Genomic DNA, 7,668 nt, shown 5'->3' with positions numbered 1-7,668 from the left:
ACCTTGAATGTTTCCAGGGATGGGGCATCTGCCACCTCTCTGGGCAACCTGTTCCGATATTTTGCCACCCTGATTGTAAACAATTCCTTCCTTATATCTAGTCTAAATCTACCCTTTTTTTATTTTAAAAGCATTGTCTTTTGTCACAGAATCACAGAATGTTAGGGGTTGGAAGAAACCTCCGGAGATCAACAAGTCCAACCCCACTTCCAGAGGAGGACCATCTATGGCAGGGCAAAGAGAAACACATCCAGATGGGTCTTGAAAGTCTCTAGAGAAGGAGACTCCACAACCTGTCTGGGGAGGCTGTTCCAGTGCTCTGTAACCCTTACAGTAAAGAAGTTTTTCCTCATGTTGAGGTGGAACTTCCCAAAATACTGTCTTCTGAGGGGCTTTTTCCATGTGTCAAGGTCCACATGTCCGTGATACTATGTAATGCATGTAATGTTCATTCTTAGAAACTAGAAAGTAGTAGGCAGCATCACAAGTGAAGCCGGTTTGTCAACCTGGAAGATGCACAGTGAAAGGGAATAGGTAGAGGTAGCAAATATTTTTATATACACACATCTTTATATACTATTCTATTTACCAGGGTATATTAAACATTAAACTTCTGACGGTTTATTACCATGACAAGACAAGAATTGCAAACAGCACAAAACTAAAGGTAATCCATTTTTATGACAAGTTTTCTGTGTGAATAAGGAATAGCAAACATAAGCCATTCTCATTACTGAATTCTCATTGTCCTCCATAGATGTCACACCCAGAACAATCTGTTCAGTTATTTTTTTTTTTAAATTACGTTTTATATTAGTACATGTTCTTGAACAGACCAGTTATCTGAGCTGGCCACTTCCAAAAAAAATTGTAAATTATCCTTTCTCAGACAGCTCAAGAAATTAATGTCAACAATGAATAATAGTTATGAGTATTTATGAAACATCTAAATGTTTCAGAAAAAGTAATTCTGTAAATTATGGTTATTCAGATTCTATCTTGATGTGCATGCAAATTAGTGTACAGTAAGGCTGTTATAATGCATGTTTTTTTAATGAATTGCAGAACATAGATATGAGCCATAATTAGAACCCTTGGGAGCAGCATTACCTAAATCTAATTTGCTGACATGCCATTGTAAGGTCAAGTAAGTCTTTAAAGAAAAGAACTCCAGTAACCTTAGATCAGAGACTTCCAGATTTTTCTTCATCTTTGTACCACTGCATATTCATGCGTATGTTCAACAGACAAGCTAACCCTTTTAGATAATAATTCACAAAGCTCTAAACCCTGCTGTTATCATTGGCTGAAACCACTAGGCAATACATTATAAATTAATACACATTTCTTATACTATGACCCTGGTTTTATCTTTTCATTTGTCCTTCACAGAAAAAGAATTTTGAGGATTTCAGCAAAATAAAGAAAAGAAATTCTAAAAACTATTAGGTCTTTCTTGTGATTGCACTTCTTTACTGTCATCTCTCTATGAAATTATTCATAAAGCTCAGTTAATTTATCTATAACTTCATTATGCCTCTTACCTGTAATTTCTATTTATTTGAATTTGTGTGTTATATTTATAACAATAGGACAGTGGCACCTATCACCTTACAGATAGTAGTTCTGTACAGTGGCAATGTACAATGGCAGAACTGAATTTTCTTCTGTATTATGAGATGTTTTACTTCAGAAAACAAGACAGTGAAATGTATTCTTTTATTTCCTGTGGTTTTCCCCTAACAAGTCTCTTGGTAAAGTTTGGGAAGTTCTCATTTGGAAAACATTGAGGAATCTAGGTCAAAAGTCCTAAAAAGTATATGGAATTTTCCATAAACAATACCACAGAGATTTGTAGTTCAATTTAGGAGTTGAAAAGTGAGCTCTGAGGTATAGATTACAATTATACAGATATACTGCATGTTAAAATACCAATCTCACAACTCATCATTATGTTAAAAATATGCTGAGGTGGCTAACATCTAAAAATATGTTAAGAATTAAAGTGTACCACTTGGGATTAGAAATTATTCCATACTATGACACTGAAGAAAAATAATGGATATTTTTGTCTTACTATGAACTCATTTGCAGCAGAAGGTTCTTTTGATACAGGTTACAGGTACAGGTTAGGGGGTGACTTGCTGAAGAGCAACTCTCTGGAGAAAGACCTTCAAGTCCTAGTGGACAATAGGATGACTCTGAGACAGCAATGTGCCCTTGTGGCCAAGAAGGCTAATGGCATCCTGGGGTGCTTCAAGAAGAGTGTGTCAAGCATGTTAGGGCTGGTTATCCTGCATTTACTTTGCCCTTGTGAGGCCACATCCAGAGTGCTGTGCAGTTCTGAGTTCTCCAGTTCAAGAAGGATAGCGAGATGCTGGAGAGGGTAAAGCAAAGGGCTACGAAGATAATTGGGGGGTTAGAACATCTCTCATATGAGGAAAGGCTGATGGACTTGGATGCTCTTAGTCTGGAGAAGAGAAGAGTGAGGTGGGATTTTATCAATGCTTATAAATACTTAGAGGGTGAGTGTCAGGAGCATGGGGACAATCTTTCTTCAATGGTGATCAATGACAGAACATGAGATAATGGGCACAAACTCGAACATAGGACATTCCATCTAAATATGAAAAGGAACTTCTTCACTGTGAGGGTGGCAGAGCACTGGAACAGGCTGCCCAGAGAGGTTGTGGAGTCTCCTTCTCTGGAGACATTCAAAACCCACCTGGATGCCATCTTGTGTAACCTGCTGGTGGTGAACCTCCTCTGGCACGGGAGTTGGACTAGATGACCTCCAGAAGTCCCTTCAAATCCCTAGCATTCTATGATTCTGTGATCCAAATGCCACATAGCACAATGTTTGTGTTTTTTTCTGATTTATCTGGAATACACTGAGTAAATATTTGCTATTCACAATTCTTTTGAATACAGCATTTATGGACAGCTTTGAACATCAGCTTCATGGTTTCCTTTTCAATATGTTTTATTTATTTTAGAAGCTCCAGCTCAGGATAAATTCTCAGTCTGCTTGGCACTCCACAGAAAAAAATAGCAAGATAGACTCTCTTCATCAAGGAACTTGCAATTTGAGTAGCAGAAATATAGGAATGAGGCCAAAATAATCTAGTCTTATTTTACACAAGAGGAAGGTATGATAAAAGTCTATGACACTGATAACTTTTTGATTTGGTGCTCATAAACTACATTGCAACCATGATGAAATATATTCCCATTTTTAAACTGTAGACAAACACTTGACTTTCCTTAATTATAATAGTGAGATATTAGCTCATGTAATATTCCTAAAGCTAGCAGTTTGAGAAACTCCTATTTCTCTTATAATTATAAAGACATAGAGAGACATTAATTTTTCTTTAAAAGAAGACTTTCTTGGAAAAATAAATAACTGTAATTAGAGAGTATTTTTTATTATTATTATTTTAAGTTTTTTAATAGTTGCTTCTTTTTGGTTTTATTATTTTGTGAACTCTGTCTTGATGAATTCTTTCATTTTGGAGATACCTTGTAATTCCTGAAGGCCTTCCTGCTTGGGCAACCTTCATTTTTATTTTTATGTTGTAAAGCATGAAAAAAGTCTCCACTTAATATTCATAATCAGATCCTGACACTGGAAGTCATTTGGAACATTTGTAAGTAGAGGTCTGTATTTCTAGATAAAAATTAAAAGATAATTACAGCTTACCAGTGTTTAGTAAACCATTCTGAATAATTGTCTCTCCTGTCTTCACAACTCAATCTATAAATTCAGAGCAAAACCCAAAATATGCTTAACACCATAATTATTTCATTGCAGGTCAAAGGACAACATGTTTGAATAGTTAAAAGCCTTGTGAAAAGCACAGTTAAAAATGAATGGAAGATTTTTCATTCGGTAAGCTTCACATAAGTTTCAGGATCAGGCTCATCCTTCATATATTTGTGAGTGAGCCCAGACTCACTTATTTGAGTGTTTTATTTAATACTTTGCAGCTTCTGCTATAACATGTGTGCCTTCCTTAACGTGCAGAATTTTTTTTTCCAGCTATGTTTCAAATCTAAAAAATATATATATATTTATATAGACACACACACAGATACATACATATGTATGAAAGCAAAATCATCTACAAATAGCTAGCTGTATAAAAAATCTTTTCATGATGAAGGAACAGTTTGTATGTGGATGGGAAGCATTACCTGAAAACATATGTCTGGCCAATGCTTTCCTTAAAAATACTTTGGACAGACTTGGTTTTATTAAATCAGTCATTGTGAAATGAGCTGAAATGCTGAGATGATAATGGTGGTTGGTAGCTCAAGGCTTTCTACAATTATTACTATCTTCTGAAGAAATAATACAAAATATTAGAAAGGGATTTTTAACATGCTGTTTCAGTGATTAAAACAAACTGTTATTTTGTGTCGACAGTCCTTGTGCCTTTATTCTTAAAGTATTTACCTGATGCTGATCTACGTGCAGGAGTTGTGTACAAATGAACATACCAATGGGAGTTGTTATTAACTGCCTACAAACAGTACAAAAGCTGTTGCAACCGATACAAATGTTGACAAAAACCGTGGCCAAACAAAGTGGTGTTTGAGTTTTCCTCTTCTTTTGCTATCAGCTGTGTAACCTCTTCCAGCAAATGTTATCATACACAGGGAAAGTCTCCCCTCACATACCTCACAGAATGGATTCTCTGGCTGGCAGGGCAGGGTCGGCTTTGCTGTGTGGCAGTTTTCTGGCTGCAGAGGAAACCAGCAAAGTCTCATCCAAAAGGAAAGCAAGATTCCTTGACAAGCAACCTTTCCTCAGGTGTTGTGTGTCTCCATCATTGATATGTGGAGTATTTTTCAGGGGAAACTTTAAAAGGTTTTTATATCATATCTTAATACTGAATTAGGGAAAATAACTCATACTTTTTACATTTATGTAGATGTAGAGGGCCTGTATTCTGGGGAGGAAAAAGATTTCTCAACACTGAAAAAATCCCATCATACCATAAAACACAACATAAAATTAGACCTACATTTTCCAGATACTTATGGACTTACTTAACTTTGTTACATTGAACAGTCCCAAGCAGTCAAAGGCTGCAAAGCAAGAGAATCAAGGAGGAAGAATTTTACTGTGATTATAATGATATAATTATTGCTATTTTAAGTCTAAGCTCTGAATTCACTGTGTTTAGAGCACATTTGTGTCCTTCTTAATGGTCTAATTTACGTTCAAATGTGAGCAGCAATCCATGTGAGATTTTTCTGGAACACTTTGAAGTCACAGATTTGAAAGTGCCTCTTCTGCGAGTTATCTGAGTTGAGAATCAGGTCAGCTGTATTGTTTAAACAGCTTTAGTCTGAAAAAGAAAAGTATGGTTAAACAAAAAAAAAATTACATTCTTACTATTTAAAATGTGAATATGTCTGAAAAAAATATTCTCATTCAATAAAAAAGTACCTTGTGGCACTGATACTTGCCACATAACCTTAGAAAGGAAACCATTAGATCATGGCTGGCAAAACATAGCTTATTATTATTACAAATTATTTGATAGGTGCCAGCATTGTGCTGCTTCACAGAATCAGGAAAAGATGGAGACATAACTCCTGCATGAAGATTTTACAGTCTAAATATGCAGACCAGATAAACCCATCCCAAAATGCATAGGAATATCCATGGGAGAGATCTACACAAATGTGTTACTGTGTTTTCATTTGAGTAGATAATGTCTTTGTTGAAACTCATTAGCATTCATGGACAGAATAAGTTAATTAAAAAAAAAAAAAAAGTAATTTTAATTAGTATAAATAGCATATGGGGCTGATTCCAGGACAAACAGGTACATAGAAGCTTTGCAGAAGCAACCCAGAGGCTGAGAAAGCCTATAATGAGATGACAAAGAAGGACAAGTTGAAGTTCAGGATTGATATGGAAAACAAAAAAGTCAAGGAAGAGAGGAGAGGAGAGTGATACGGATCTTGTGCAAATAAAAGATCTGCATAGACAGATTTTAAATTAAGTGCTAGCAAAACTTCTAGTATGTTTTGGTTGTTTCTTGAAAATACCAACTTATCTAAGGAAGTACAACAGCTGAATAGCATGTAGTTGTGGATATGTTAGTAGGTGAAATGTGCTTTCAGCGAAGTAGGAATATATTTGCAGAATATATCTGGGGGAAAATGCAAGGAATTCCAACTTCCAACCACAATCTCGTTAAAACAATATATTAAAAATGGGAAGAAATGTCTCTTGTTTTGTTTATTCCTTCTTGTGGGTTTCAAGTTACATAAAGTTTTTCTGGTCTATGATGGCTTCTGCCCTCAAATGCCTTGAGGAGTGGTGGCTTAATCTAGTTTAAATTCATTTCTCACTTTGGTAGATGAGATAAAAGTTACTCTGTCAATTAAAAAATCAGTTCCTCTGACTTATACTAATGAGTAATTAACTACTATCAGATATCTCAGGCTTAAATAATTATTATATCCTTTGAAAAACTATGGGTGAATTGTCAAATATAGCAAATTAAATTAGGAAAATGATTCATCACTCTCACTGTTTTAAACTATATGGCTTGATTCTATAACAACTGTCATGTATTAAATTTCTGTGGTATAACTAAACCATCTGTTTTAGAAAACAGAATATTCCCTAGCTATTAATAAAGCTGGGGCCACTTTAATTGTTTTTGAATGTCAGTATTGTGTTACCCAATGCCTGCTGTGTTACATTCAATTCATTTTTAGGCACAAGATCACAAAAACAATTTCACTGAAACCCACAGGGAAACTTGATGTTCACGTTGAACCTTCATCCTTAAACTATAATGTTTTCATCTTTAAAATTAAATCTCCAGGAAAAAAGAAAAAGAAAAAAAGCACAGGGAAAAAAAAAAAAAAAGGCATGATATCCTAAAGTGAAATAACAAATCTCTCAGTGTTCATTTGGGACTACATGGAATAACACCACCACACATGTTCCTAAGGGTTATCTTAAGAGCATTTTGCCAAATTTAGAGTCCAAAGCAGCTCACCTTTAGTCTCTCAAGTTTTTTGTCAGGGCTATGATTTTGTCAAAGGACTAATCCTAAGAATACATCTGAGTTGGGTGAGGGTGTACTTTTTAAATGCAATGGTGAGTGACATTAATTCTAAAATTCTACAATTCCATTCACACAGAAGATTTGGAACCCTAGTTTTAGAGGCTACTTTCTAGTATTTGGACAATTTCAACTGCAGGATAGTCTTACATTTTCAGACTAAAGAAATTATCTTGGTTATATTTGGATGAAGCAGGCATACTTTCTTTCACTGAGCAGCATCAAAGGAGTTATATCAGGTTCACTGTATTTGTTGTGTGAACATCACAGCTTGGCTTTTTGTATCTTGCATATAAGTATAAATGAACATATTTGAAATGTCCATATAGTTTTGAAGAGGTTTGAATTACAGGATGCTAGGATAGTTGTAATATCTTCCTTTAATTAGTTGATTTTGGTTTCTCCAAGTAACACTTGTTAAGGTTTGAGGTGTCTAATTCTCCTCTGTTAGCTCTAAGAAAGCTCTTCACTAATAGTCTACTCCTCCTGCTTCTGGAAACTGGATGATTATATCATACATCTTTAGTACCATAAACTGTGTTCTTGATGGGTTCTGTGGTCACTGATCACA

This window comes from Chaetura pelagica, unplaced genomic scaffold (assembly GCF_000747805.2).
Source record: "Chaetura pelagica isolate M959 unplaced genomic scaffold, ChaPel_1.0 scaffold83, whole genome shotgun sequence".
Classification (NCBI taxonomy): Eukaryota; Metazoa; Chordata; class Aves; order Apodiformes; family Apodidae; genus Chaetura; species Chaetura pelagica.
The sequence above is the reverse complement of the archived record's forward strand: the minus strand, read 5'-3'. Positions refer to the sequence as shown.